Genomic DNA, 14,727 nt, shown 5'->3' with positions numbered 1-14,727 from the left:
TAAAACCACATAAATTTATTATTTTATACTTCTGGAGGTTAGAATTCTCAGGTCAGTTTCAGTGGACTGAAATCAAGGTGTCAGTGGGGGTTTGTTCTTCCTGGAGGTCCTAGGCAAGAATCTGTTTCCTCGCCTTTCTTAGTTCTGGCGGCTGCCTGCTTTCCTTGGCCCTGGCCCCATCCTCCAGCGTCTCCCTCTCTGACCACACTGCTTCTCCCTTGTGAATGTATTGGGCCCACCCAGAAATTCCAGGATAGTCTCTCCATCTCAAGATCCTTATCTCCATCACATCTACAATGTCCCTTTTACCATGTAAGGTAACAAATTCACCAACTCCAGGGACTATGACGTGGATAACTTTGGGGTACTATTGTTCAGCTTACCACATCCCATTTATTTATTTAAATACATTTTCATGACTCCATTTTCAGATAATGATGCATAATGCTCTGTATATTGTTTCCATCGTATTGAAGGTAATTTATTTCATACGACTTTTAGGAAATCTACTTTCTTTCTTCAAAGACTCTCTGTTTCTTATGGTGTTTAATGACAGATTCCACTAATGTTTGCAGATTAATTTATTTATTTGAACAGATTTGTATCAAATAACTATTACCTGCTTAACTATCAAAGTCGGTACTGAGCAGAAATAACTACACTGTTTATCAGCACTAATTAACCAAGAAGATGAAGTAAACAGGATACTTCCCAAACATAGGGCACTTCCACACATCACAAGATTCAGCTACGGGATAGTATCTGAAGTCATCCTGGCTTTATTTCACAGCTCCTTTAGATGGCCTGGATTTCTTTTTTCTCACTTACAGACACATGCCTTTGAATTGCTCCCTGGCTATTTCCTATCCAAATATCTTAGCTCCCAACAAAGCTATGCCCATCTTGAGAGCTGAACCCACATCCTCTTCTTTTATATCTATCAAGGGCCTAGCAAAATACTGGACCAGAGAGAGTAAGCAAACACCTGCAGTCTGCATCTAGCCAACGGACTTGTCTTGTTTAGCTTCAAGAGTGTTTGAGAAAAAAATTAAAAACATTTAGAAATCAGAGAATTTCACATAAAATCCTTTGATTTCACTTATCTTAAAAAATTGGCTAATATGGGCACCCTGTGCCAGCATTTCTGCCTGGCAACCATGAGCTAGAGTTCTGTGGCAGTGCCCCCTGCAGGCAGGCAGAGGCTCTCCAGCTTCATGGTCTTCACCCAGCCCTAGTCTGGCCCTGGAAGTATTTGAGTTTGAGACCCCTATGCTGGACACCCTGTAGAAATTCTCCTAGCAATACCCTAACATTATCGCCTCATTTTTCAAGTGTGGAAACTGCTTGCTAAACCCAAATTTGGCCCAGGAACTGTTTGAGGGCATTTTTACTACACATTTTTAATGTACAAATTGTCCTCTAAGACCTTGCATATCAAAGTATTGTCCACAGACCAGCAGCATTGTCATTGACTGGGAGTTTGTTAAAAGCTCTCCTGAGCCAGAATCTGCATTTTAGCAACATCCTCAGGTGATTTGGATATATGGGATATATGAAAATTTGAGAAGTACTGCTATAGATGAAGCTCATGGCTAACCACCTTTCACCTGCCCCTCCACACACCACTAAGACCAAGCCTACTTCACTTACACTGATGGCAGCAGCGGGCCATCTGGAGCCACCACTGTCATCACACTGGCTGGAACAGGGAGATGCGACCGGGGCTGCAGGCTCCACAGAGCTGGTGGGAGCCAGGGACAAGCAGGAGCCCCACCCTTCTGTGTTGGGGCAGGAGCTCCCCAGGTGCCACTGCAGCCACCCTGGCCACAGCTGCAGACCCAGGCATTCCTGTGCTCTCAGGGATTGGAGCAGGCAGGAGGCCTGCCCTCCAGGGCAGAGCTGCAGCCGCCCAAACCCCAGCTGCAGACCCGGCCTTCCGCTCCAGGGAGCAGGCAGGAGCCCCACCCCCCATGGGGCCGCTGCAAGGACCAGGCATCCCTGCACTCTTGCGGGCCTGGGAAGGCCCCATCCTTGCAGGCTTGGAAGTGCCTGCTCCCGCTGTGTGGCTTCTCCCTGCTGTCGGCACCGACTCCAATCTGGGGGCAAAGTCGAGGCCATGCCCAGGTGCTATTGCACCCCAGCCAGGTGTGCACACCTTGGGACAGTGCTGACATGCCAGCCTCCTGCCACCTCAGCCCCTGCCAGGCTTTCTGTGCCAACAAGCATAGGAGGGAAGTTGAGGTAGGGCTGAGGGCAGCTTGGTGCTGGCCTGCAGGTGCCTCTTGGCACCATGAACAGCAGCAGGAAGCAGACAGGCTTCCCTGCAAAAGGGGGTGGGTCCTTGATGAGGCTCCACCTTCAGGCCAGTAAGGGCCTGAAGGCTGGGGGCCAGGCTGCCAGTCCCATGGACCAGAGTGGGAATTTGTGATGCCTTTTCCAGGCCACCCATGGCCACCCATGGACCAACAAGGGTGTACTTCCTTCCCTCTGAGGCCCATAAAAGCCCCAGGCTCAGCCAGAGCTGAGGAGATGTTGGGACGACCAGCTGCAGAGGAGAGCTACCCACTCCAGGGCCTCCTCTCTGCTGAGAGCAGCAGACATTGGGACGACCAGCTGCAAAGAGGTGCCACTAGGGCCCCATGTCTGCTGAGAGCCACGCGGAGAACAGGATGACCAGCTACAGAGAGGAACTACCCTCGCTGCTGATAACTGAACACTTGTTGGGATGACTTGCCTAGCAGAGAGGAGCTACTCTCTGTACTAGGAGCTGAACACTCATCAGAACACCTGGGCTGTGAAAGGAGCTGCCCCCCGTGGGTTTTCTCTGAGCTGTTCCAGCACTCAATAAAGCTCCTCTTCACCCTGGTCACCCTCCACTTGTCTGTGTACCTCATTCTTCCTGGTCACAAGACAAGAACTTGGGACCCACCACATGGCAAGACTAAAAGAGCCTGTAACACCAACAGGACGAGACATGCTCCTTCCTCACCACACTGTGGGGGAAGAGAAGAAACAAAGGGCTGCTGTGGCCCTTCCGGGATCCCAGACCTAGGAGCTCCCCAAGCCAAGGTTGTGACTCCCTCTTTGGGGCCCTGTGATCCCTGGTGTCTCCAAGCTTCCAGGCGCCACCATGTTCCCCAGTGCCAGTCTGGCTGCAGCCTTGCAGAGAGCCAGCACCCATGCTGGCACCCAGAGCTGCCCAACCCGCTATAGCAGCTGGCATGTCTGTTTGCAGTGGCCAGATCCCACGCTCACTTACACACCCCTCACCATTCCATGCCTGACTCGCCCTTGGCAGGCATGGGATCCAGACCAGTAGCGTGAGCTGAGCACTGCCTGCCAGGCTCAGTGGGCAAAATGAGCCCAGCAGGCCCAAGCAAAACTCAGGCAAAGGTGCCACAGGCCACAGAGGCTTCCGGCCAGAAAAATGACCCCCAAAGAGCCCGTAACAATTTCACATATCATGGAAATAACATTTTAAAAATTATTAACATGACTTTCTCTTTTGCCTTTCCACATGTCAGAGAGATTGTTTAAAATGAGTGGAGGGAGATTTCAATGACAAAAGAATACCCAACCAAAAAAATGAGGTAGCCTCTCTAGGTTCAGGACAGGAAAACCCAGCTGAATCTATTTATCATCTTCTTTTTTGGTGGGGGAGGGGTAGTTATAAACAATAGAAATCTATTTCTCACAGTTCTGTATGCCAGGAAGTCCAAGATCAAGGCAACAGCAGGTTTATTGCATCTGTCAAGGGCCCTGCATCCTCATAGATGGTTGTCTTCTCACTCTAACCTCACATGGTGGAAGGGGCAAGGGCTCTCTCTTAGGCCTGTTTCTTGTTTTTGTTTTTGTTTTTGTTTTGAGACGGAGTCTTGCTCTGTTGCCCAGACTGGAGTGCGGTGGCGCGATCTCGGCTCACTGCAAGCTCCGCCTCCCGGGTTCCTGCCATTCTCCTATCTCAGCCTCCTGAGTAGCTGGGACTACAGGCACCCGCCAAAACGCCCGGCTAATTTTTGTGTTTTTAGTAGAGACAGGGTTTCACCGTGTTAGCCAGGATGGTCTCGATCTCCTGACCTTGTGATCTGCCCACCTTGGCCTCCCAAAGTGCTGGGATTCCAGGCATGAGCCACCGCACCGGGCCATAGGCCTGTTTCATAAGGACACTGATTCCCATTCATGAGGGCTCCACTCTCATGACCTAATTGCCTCCCAAGGGCTCCACCCCCAATACCATCACCTCACAGGTAAAGATTTTAACACATGAAGTTTGTGGGGACTTAAACATTCAGACCATAGCAACTTGTGGATTGCAAAACCAGGTCTTGAACAACTTGTAACTCTAAGGCTACTGGTTGTTTTAATGCCACAAACTGTGGGAAACAAATAAATTTAGTTTTTTGGGTTTTTTCTTTCTTTACATTTTTTTAAGAGACAAGGTCTTACTCTGGTTGCCCATGTCACAGTGCAGTGGTGAAACCATACCGCACTGCAGCCTTAACCTCCTGGACTAAAGCAATCCTCCCACTTTGGCCTCCCACAGTGTAGGGATTACAGGTGCAAGGCACTGCGCCCAGCGTCTTTTTAAAAATTTTAAATGTATTTTTTAATTGACAAATAGAAGTTGTGCATATTTATCGTGTGTAACATATTGCTTTGAAATATGTATACATGTAGAATGGCTAAATCAAGCTGATTAACGTGCATTATCTCACATAGATATCATTTATTTTATGGTGAGAGCGCTTAACATCTATTTTTTGCAATTTTCAAGAATACAACATATTAACTATAGGGAGATATTGTTCAAAGGTTACAAAATTTCAGTTAGGAGGAGTAATTTTAAGAGTTCTATTGTACAACGTGATGACTAGGTAATAACTAGAGTTACCTATCATTCCTTATGGTACAGGGAGGATATATTATAGGAAAAATAAAAGAAATGTACCACTCCTTTAAGTACTGAGAATGAAGGAAGAATATAGGAGCATCAGAGAGATTAAGCCCAGGAGATGAATATATCCCCATCTACCCTTCTCCAGAAAGCAGGACAAAATCAGTAAGGCTCACACTCCAAGCACAAGGGTCTCTTGTCTTCACACCCTTCTTAAAAATCTGTCTTTGACAAAAAAGATAAACAACTCAATTTTAAAATGTGCAAAGGGCATAAATAGACATTTCTACTAAGATATAAAAATGGACAATGACCACATGAATAGATTCTCAACATCACTAATCATTGTGGAAATGCATATCAATACTATAATGAGGTCAGGTGAGGAGGCGCACACCTCTAATCCCAGGACTTGGGGAGGCCGAAGTGGAAGGATTGCTGGAGCCCAGGAGGTTGAGGCTGCAGTGAACAGTATTTGTGCCACTGCACTCCAACCTGACAGAGTGAGACCCTGTATCAAAAAAAAAAAAAAAAAAAAGCAGAAGAAGAAAAGAAAAAGAAAAACTTACAGTAAGATACCACTTCACACCTATTAGAATGGCTATAACCAAATTAACAGTATTGGTAAAAATGTGGAGAAATCAGAACCTCATACATTGCTGGTAGGAATATAAAATCGTTCAGATGCTGTGAAAAACAGTCTGGCAATTCCTCTAAGAACTAAACACAGAATTACCATCTGACCCAGCAGTTTCACTCCTAGGTCTATACCCAAAATAATTAGACACAGGGACTCAAACATTAAGGTTTACTGCGTCATTATTTACATTAGCCAAAAGATGGCAACAATCTTTGTGTCTACTCACAGGTGCATAGATAAATTAAATATGGTATATACATACAATGGAATATAATTCAACCATATGTAATTAAATATGGTATATACATACAATGGAATATAATTCAAGCATATGTAAACGAAAAATAAAATCCTAAGCTCCCCAATCAACTGAACTGACCCCCTCTTGGCCAAAGGCACCCCAAAGAAACCTTAAAACCTGAGTTCCCTGCCATGAAGGGATGGGAGGTTGGCCATGCCTCGTTATACACCGCCTGCCTTGTGCAGTTTAAACACAACCTACCAGTATTTGTGTGAAAACAGAGCTCATAAGACTGACAGAATGGACTCTTTGTGGTATAAGAAACCAAATTATAAGTAGGATCTAAAGCCATGCCAGGCAAGGGTTAAATCACTCACCCCTACACTTAAAAAATAAACTATGTTCTAACTGCCACAAATTATTTTCTTTTTCTCTAGCAGTTAAACAAGCACTGGCTTTGAAATAAGCAATATTAAAACAATTTGCAGCTCATCCACAGCTGACAGCCAGGCAATGACCGCCAAAGTCCCCGTCCCACACCCACTCTCCCGTTCCACCAGCCAGAACCACAGCTGCGACTGGACAAGAGACCAATTTCAGTAACTTTCTCCTGGTAAGAAGACCACCAGCCGTGGCTTGGTTCCGGCCAGTTTACAGAGGCTGCACACATGAGTGCCATCCTGTCCCTGCTTCACTTTCTGATACATAGGGACTAATTGTAATGCACTTGAACATTAAGTCTCCACCCCAAAAGGAACACGGGTCGCATGTAGCACGCGTGTTTGCGTATCACATAGGTGTGCGACTCCTCTCATGAATATTCATAGCTCCTCCTGTGACCTGTTGAGTATGTGTGTTTAACCAACCAGTTCAGCATGATGCTTCTGCCCCAGCCCCTCCTTCTTCAAAGTGCCTGCTAACAGCTTCAGCCCAGAGGCCACCCTTCCCAGCCTGGCAGAGTGACCACTTTGCACGCTATAAGCCTTTATAAGAAAGTCTCCTTCCCAAATTTTAGGATACATAATTTTAGGCCGGGTGCAGTGGCTCACGCCTGGAATCCCAGCACTTTGGGAGGCCGAGGTGGGAGGATCACTTGAGGTCAGGAGTTTGAGACCAGCCTGGCCAACATGGTGAAACCCCGTCTCTACTGAAAATATAAAAATTAGCCAGGCATGGTGGAGCATGCCTGTAATCCCAGCTACTTGGGAGGCTGAGGCAGAAGAATGGCTTGAACCTGGGAAGTGGAGGTTACAGTGAGCCCAGATCACACCACTGCACTCTAGCCTGGGTGACAGAGTGAGACTCTGTCTCAAATAATTAACAATAATAATAATATGTCATTTTAAGTTGACATATCACGAAGAATGAAATTCTGATACGTGCTGCAACGTGGATGAATTGTGAAAACATTATAAGTGAAATGAGCCAGATACAAAAATTTTTTACTCGTTTTATATGAAACATCAAGAATAGGCAAGCTCATAGAGACAGAAAGTAGATTAGCCGTGACCAGGGGCTGGGGGGAAGGAGGTAACGGGGGGAATTTCTCTTCGGGGAGTTGAAAATTTTTAGAAATAGGTAGTGGTGATGGTTGTATAACCCTGTGGATCTAAGAATGCTACCAAATTGCACACATAAAAATGGTTAAAATGGCTAATTTTATGTTACAGATATTTTGCTACAATCTGGGGTTCCCCACAGCAGACTGGTGAGCGGGAAGTTGATGGTCAGCGAGTGGACAGAAAATGGACCTGTAACTGCTGGAAGGAAGATGGAAGGGATGCATAGAACAGGCCCTGTGTCTATAGCCAGTGCAGGCCGACATGATGACAAGTCAGAGAGGGTGACCCCAGACTGGGACCAAACTGACAGACCGAGCACGGGTCGGGGACATCCAGGCAGCCTGCAAACAGGCAGGGCAGGGCCCCTCCCCAGAGGTCAAGGAGTGGAAGGTGCCTCTGCGGAGACCCAGCCCTTCTGCATCACCCCAGGACCTGTGTGAGCCACATTCTACTCCCCTTCTCTCAAGACACCGCCTCAGACAGAGAGCAAGGAGGATGAAGGATAACTGAGAAAGGGAATATTCGTATCTATGAGAAGACTGAGCAATAACTAAAGACACTGATGAGATTAAGGGAACATGCTACAACCTTTAAACCAGATAGAACTAATACTTAATTTTCTAACTCCCTTTCCACCCCTGTGCCATTGAACCGATGGGTGGAGGCTCATGATGAAGATCAGATGAAACTGAGTCAAAATAAAGAAAATGCATTAATTTTGTGGTGTGTCCCCACTCCTGTTAAACATTTTACACGAATCGTGTCAGATGCCCCCTCTTTTAGCTTCTGCGTGCTTTTGTTCTGAGGCTCAAGGCCCTGCTGTGACTTGCTTTGGAAAACTGGGTTCCTGGAGCCATCTCACCTGCAGGTTGCAGACTCTGAAATTGTACTGTTGCTTTGTTTCATCCCCTTCCTGTCCTTTCCCCTCTGTCTCCTGACTGGTTTCCTTAGGGAGTCCCTCCTCAATAAATCCCTTGCACACAAAAGCTCATCTCAAGGTCCACTTGTGCGTAACCCAGCTAAGACACCCATTTTCTCTGCATTCACAAGCTATACTATGACAAACCTTTCAACCTTGCCGTATCTGCTATGTGGCTGCGCCCTGAAAGTTATCTGTGTGTGTGTGGCCCCTATTCTAGGCATTCTGCCCTGTTTGTGGGAAGCACAGAGCCAGCTCTGTGGTGGGAGCACCTTGGGGATGGACATTTTGAGCAAGGTCAGAAGGACCACTCAATGGGCAGGATCACAGAGGCAGGTCCCTACTTCCTTCCTCCTCATTTCAGACTCCCCACCCCCAAACCCCAATCCCACTACCACATGTTGGACTTCAGTCTGGCCCAGGAGCTTAAAAACAAGGAAATCTCTGCAGATAATCCCTGTAGTTTAGAAATAACTCTCACATACGTCGTCTCACTTCACCTCATGTTGTAATCTCTGTGGCGAAGGCGACACTGATTCCCATTGACAGACGATGAAACAGATGCTTACAGAGTAGAAATTATTTGCTCAGTGCTGCACGGTTCAAAAGTAGGAGTCTCTGTTAATTCCAAATAAAACAAAACCAAAAAGCCCGCAAATGGTGTTTCCCCTGCTCTCCTATGACAGCAATCAACACAGGATACTTCCGTGATCAGTCATGTGGGGTCGCCCCTCCACATCAAGCTAGTCATCAGTTCTGCAGAAGACACCAGCCGGGCGTCCTCTACCTCAATTCTGACATTATCTTCCTGGAGACAGAGAGCGTCGGATTCCACAGGTTGAGAACTCCGTCCCGTTAAGCCCCCGCTTCTACTCCGGAACTTCTGATCAGTTCCAAACTGGGGTTCCCATGGCTCCCTTTCTGGGCTCGATTAGTTTCGAGAGCAGCTCACAAAACTCAAAGAACATGTTCCCAGTTTTCTATTTGTTTGTTTTTGAGATGCGGTCTCACTCTGTCGCCCAGCCTGGAGGGCAGTGGCATGATCTGTGCTCACTGAGCCTCCGTCTCCCAGGTTCAAACACTCCTCCCACCTCAGCCTCCTGAGTAGCTGGGATTACAGGCAGGTAGCACCACATCCAGCCATTATTATTATTTTTTTTTTATTTTTAGTATAGGCGGGGTTTCACCATTTTGGCCATGCTGGTCTCAAACTCCTGAAATCAAGTGATCTGCCTGCTTTGGCCTCCCAAAGTGCTGGGATTACAGGTGTGAGCCACCACGACTGGCTATCACCAGTTTTTTTTTTTTTTTTTTTTTTTTAAATAAAGAATATTACAAAAGATGCAGATGAAGGATGCCTAGGGCAAGGCATGTAGAAAGAGACAAAGAACTTCCACGCCCTCCCCAAGTGCACCACCCTCCAAGAACCTCCATGTGTTCAGCCATCAGGAGGCTCTCCACACCCTGTCACATTGGGTTTTTATGGAAGCTTCATTATGTGACCATGATTGACTACATCATTGGCCACTGGTGATTGACTCGACCTTGTGGGAGGTGTCCCTCTCCCCTCCCCAGAAGTCAGGGGGTGGAGCTGAAAGTCCCAATCCTACCCCTGCCTGGGTCTTTCTGGTGACCAGACCCATCCTGTAGCTATCCAGGGGCTGCCAGTCTCCAGTCAATCATTAGCATACAAAAAGGCAACACTTGGGAGAGTCTAAGAATTTTAGGAGCTATGTGCCAGGAAATAGGGTTGAAGACCAAATACGTATTTCACAATATCACAGTTTCTCAGTCCAGTATTTCCTCATCTTAAACTGATGAGTGATAAGGATGAGCTGATGATAACTAAGGCTGGGCCTCGGGTCCAGAAGGTTCCGTTCTGTGCTCCTAGTGCAGGGCATCGTTGGTCCTTTCAGGCTCCACCTTGTTTTTATTTATTCATCAATTCCCTTTTCTCCTCTATTCTCCTCTTCCATTCCCCTGATCTCTCATAAGAAGCTATGCTATTCTAATATATTTAGTATGCATCTTTTTTTTTTTTTTGACGGAGCCTTGCTCTGTCACCCAGGCTGGAGTGCAGTGGCGCAGTCTCAGCTCACTAAAACCTCCGCCTCTTGGGTTCAAGCAATTCTCCTGCCTCAGCCTCCTGAGTAGCTGGGATTACAGGCTCATGCCACCAGGCCCGGCTAATTTTTGTATTTTTAGTAGAGATGGGGTTTCACCATGTTGGTTAGGCTGGTCTTGAACTCCTAACCTTGTGATCCACCCACCTTGGCCTCCCAAAGTGCTGGAATTACAGGCACGAGGCACCACATCTGGCTGCATCCTTTCTTTGTATGTGTTCTTGTAAAATGCACATTGTTGTTGTGTGTGTTTTTTATTAACACAAATGATGTCAGTCAAAGAAATCATCTGATTTCTTCTTCTTCTTCTTCTTCTTCTTCTTCTTCTTCTTCTTCTTCTTCTTCTTCTTCTTCTTCTTCTTCTCCTCCTCCTCCTCCTCCTCCTCCTCCTCCTCCTCCTCCTTCCTCTTCCTCTCCTTTTCCTTCTCCTTCCTCTTCTTCTTCTTCCTCTTTTGACAAGGTCTTGCTCTGTCACTAGGGCTGAAGTGCAGTGGCACCATCCCAGCTCACTGAAGCAGGGCTCAAGTGATTCTCCCACCTCAGCCTCCAGAGTAGCTGGGACTACGGGCATGTGCCAACATGCCTGGATAATTTTTTTATTTTTAGTAGAGATGAGGCTTCACTATGTTGCCCAGGCTGCTCAATTTTCATTTGGCATCATGCCTTTAAAATATATCCGCATTTCTAACCTACATGCTACACAGTACTCCAGGGAGTGTATATTCACCGTATTTTTTCTATCCTCTCTGCCACTGATGGACACTGAGATGGCTTCTAACTTCCTCCCATCACAAACAGTGTTGTAAGAAACATCACAGGATCTTTGACCTTTCTCCAATACACACTGTCAGACAAGGTAGATGATTCCCTTGGGGAAAATGAAGGTACAGGCCAAAGTGACTGGATAGGGAGGCACAACCACACTATGAAACAGGGGCAAGGCAATGCATTAGTTTCCTGTGGCTGCTTAATAAATTACCACAAATTTGGTGGCCTAAAACAGTATAAGTTTATTCTTGCATAGTTCTGGAGATCAGAAATTCAAATTCAGTCTCACTAGGCTGAAATCAAAGCATTGACAGGCCCACACTCCCTCTGGAGACTCTAGGAGAGAGCCTGTTCCTTGTCTCTTTCAGGCTGCTGACATTCCTTCGCTTGTGGCCACATCACTCCAATCTGCAGGGCCAGCTTCTTCAAATCTCTTTCTGTTTCATCTTCCTGTCACCTTCTAAAGTGTGTGCATGTGCATGTAAAATATCACTCTGCCTCTCTCAAATCAGGACACTGTGATGCCATTTAGGGCCTTCCTGAATAATCCAGGACAATCTCCTAATTTCAAGATCATCCACTTAATCATATCGGCAAAGACTATATTTCCAACTAAGGTAATATTCACAGATACTAGGAATTAGGACCTGATATTTTTGGAGACCATTTTTCAGTCTAATACAAGCAACGATCTAAAAACTTTTTCTGAAACTGAATTATTGGAACATAGGGACCAAGAGTTTAAAATAAGCATGATAAATGTATTTAATAGATCCTAGAATTTCTTAGAAATGTGAAGCAAGATCAAGAAAGCATAAAAAACAACCAAGGAGAAATATTGGATAGCAAATACAACAGTTGGAAAAAGAATACAAAATAGGGAATAAATTACAGAATGGATGCAGCTGAAGAAAGACTGAGGAATTGTTTTAGAAGACAGCACTAAAGACAAACATTAGCCCCAGTGAGGTGGCGCAAGCCTGTAGTCCCAGCTATTTGGGAGGCTGAGGTGGGAGGATCGCTTGAGCCTGGGAGGTGGATATTGCAGTGAGCCCTGACTGCACCACCACACTCTAGCCTAGGTGACCGTGAGATCCTGTCTCAAAAACAAAAACAAAAACAAAAAAATGAGAAAAGAAAAGAAAACAAGAAAGACAAAGGGAAAATATAACAGAAAAAAGGCTCATGGATATGGAAGATAAAATGTACGTGCCAGCATTGAGTGACATAAGAGAGAAATTATTGAAAGAAATAGTGAAGATAAATTTCCCAGATTCAAAGGCTCTTTTGATTTGATGCTGAGGAGGAAAGAGAAAGAACGAATATTACAATAGGGTTTCAAAACATTAAAAAAAAAAAAAAAAAAAAAAAAAAAACAACCTAGGCTCATGTCTGTAATCCCAGCACTTTTAGAGGCAGAGGCAGGCAGATCACTTGAGCCTAGGAGTTCTAGACCAGCCTGGGCAACATGGAGATACCCCGTCTCTAATAAAAATACAAACAAAAGTTAGCCGGGCATCGTGGGTGCTAGCCTGTAGTCCCAGCTACTCCGGAGGGCTGCTTGAGCCCAGGAGGCAGAGGTCGCAGTGAGCTGAGACCGTTGAGATTGTGTCACTGCACTGCAGCCTGGGTAATGGAACAAGACCCTGTCTTAAGGGAAAAAACCAAAACAACAATAAAAGAAACAAATTAAGAAACAAAAAGAAAACTCTAAAAGTATCTGGGGATATTATCTTTTAAAGATAACCTTGAAAAATCAAAAAAGCAGCACTTTGGGAGGCCGAGACGGGCGGATCATGAGGTCAGGAGATCCAGACCATCCTGGCTAACACAGTGAAACCCCGTCTCTACTAAAAAATACAAAAAATTACACGGGCGAGGTGGCGGCGCCTGTGGTCCCAGCTACTCTGGAGGCTGAGGCAGGAGAATGGCGTGAACCCGGGAGGCGGAGCTTACGGTGAGCTGAGATCCGGCCACTGCACTCCAGCCTGGGCGACAGAGCGAGACTCCGTCTCAAAAAAAAAAAAAAATCAAAAAAGCAGACCAAGCACGGTGGCTCACGCCTGTAATCCCAGCACTTTGGGAGGCCGAGGCGGGTGGATCACCGGAGGTCAGGAGTTCAAGACCAGCCTGGCCAACATGGTGAAACCCCATCTCTACTGAAAATACAAAAAATTAGCCTGGCGTGGTAGCGGACGCCTGTAATCCCAGCTACTCGGGAGACTAAGGCTGGAGAATCGCTTGAACCCGGGAGAAGGAGGTTGCAGTGAGCTGGGATCGTGCCATTGCACTCCAGCCTGGGCGACAAGAGTGAAACTCCGTTTCCAAAAAAAAAAAAAAATTACAGGATGCAAGAAATTAACATTATAAAGTATGAAAGGAAAACGAGCTTTGAACCTAGCATTTTATACCAGCCAAACTCTCAAAACTCGAGGGTGTGAAAAAATATCCCCAGGCTGACACAGCCACAGGAGGCTTTTCACACAAAGGCTAACACCGAAAGCTCTCTTTAAAAATTACTTAATTTTCCAAAAAATATTTTTACATCATTTTAGGTAATTTACAAAAAGCTGTAAAAATCCTATTTACCCGGACACATGCACAAGCGCCTGTTTGCTCTCCCTGCGATCACAGCCGACACGCGCGCGCGGACGCAGGCACAGACACGCCGCTTTCCACGGACGCGCGCTCACAGCGCCAGGGCTCGGCCCCGCACCACGAGCTAACGCGCGGTCCCCAGGGAGGTGGCGCCGAAGGCACAGCGGCTCTGCCCGCGGCGTCCGGTCCTGGTCGTCCCTATGGAGACCCTTCCCCGATGGCCCCGGTCTCAAAGGCTTTTTCCTCCGAGCCTGAGGTCCTCCAGACCTCCCGCTGGGCCGGGGCCCGCCGTCCTTCCTCGCCGGCGAGCGTGGGCCTCCCCGGGGGCGGAGGGTGGCCGGGCAGAGGCAGCCCAGGTGCGCGCTGGAGAGGCCGGCCCGCCGCGCGGGACACTCTGTCCAAAGAGGAAGCGCTGCGTGGGCAGCGGCGCGGCCCGGGCCCTCGGATCCCTGCCTCGGTTGCTCCCGAGACGCCCACCCCGCGCCGCGTCCTCCGAGCTCCGCGCCCTCGGGCTGCGCTGGGCGCAGTGGCTCCCGGGCAGGGCCTGGGCGCGAGAGCCGCTCTCAGCTGCCGGGCTGGGGCGGGGAAGCGCCGGCTCCTGCAGCCCCTGTGAGAGGTGCCCGTGCCTCCTGCCTCGGTGCGCGCTGTGCCACCTCTGGCCGGAGGCACCTTTGGCGGCCCGACGGGGTCCCCCGCAGCCCCTGGCGGAGACTCCGCCGCCGGCCTCCAGGGCTGCGCCCGCGCTCCAGTTCCCGCTCCCGCTCTGTCCGCGCCCCTGTGCCGGGCGCCGCGCGCGCCACCCCTTGGCCTTTTCAGCCAAAACTTCCTGATCTCCAGTTCGACGCTGTTCTCGCGTTCCCGGAACAGCTGTCTTCAGACGCGGAGCCGGGGCTGGGAGCTGGGAGCGGCCCTCACGGGGACGGACTCCCTCCGGAGGCGGAGGCGGAGGCGGAGGCGGGTCTCCTGGCGCGAAAGGCAGGAC

At 47.9% G+C, this 14,727-nt stretch overlaps 1 long non-coding RNA gene across 3 annotated transcripts in view; it reads right to left on the bottom strand.

Annotated features, from left to right (window-relative positions):
• Positions 1-14,727, bottom strand: part of LOC123569064 (uncharacterized) — a 104,252-nt gene that overhangs the window by 16,598 nt on the left and 72,927 nt on the right. The window lies entirely within an intron of this gene.

This window comes from Macaca fascicularis, chromosome 15 (genome assembly GCF_037993035.2).
Source record: "Macaca fascicularis isolate 582-1 chromosome 15, T2T-MFA8v1.1".
Taxonomy (NCBI): domain Eukaryota; kingdom Metazoa; phylum Chordata; class Mammalia; order Primates; family Cercopithecidae; genus Macaca; species Macaca fascicularis.
Note: the sequence above shows the minus strand (reverse complement) of the source record. Positions and strands in the feature narration are given on the sequence as shown.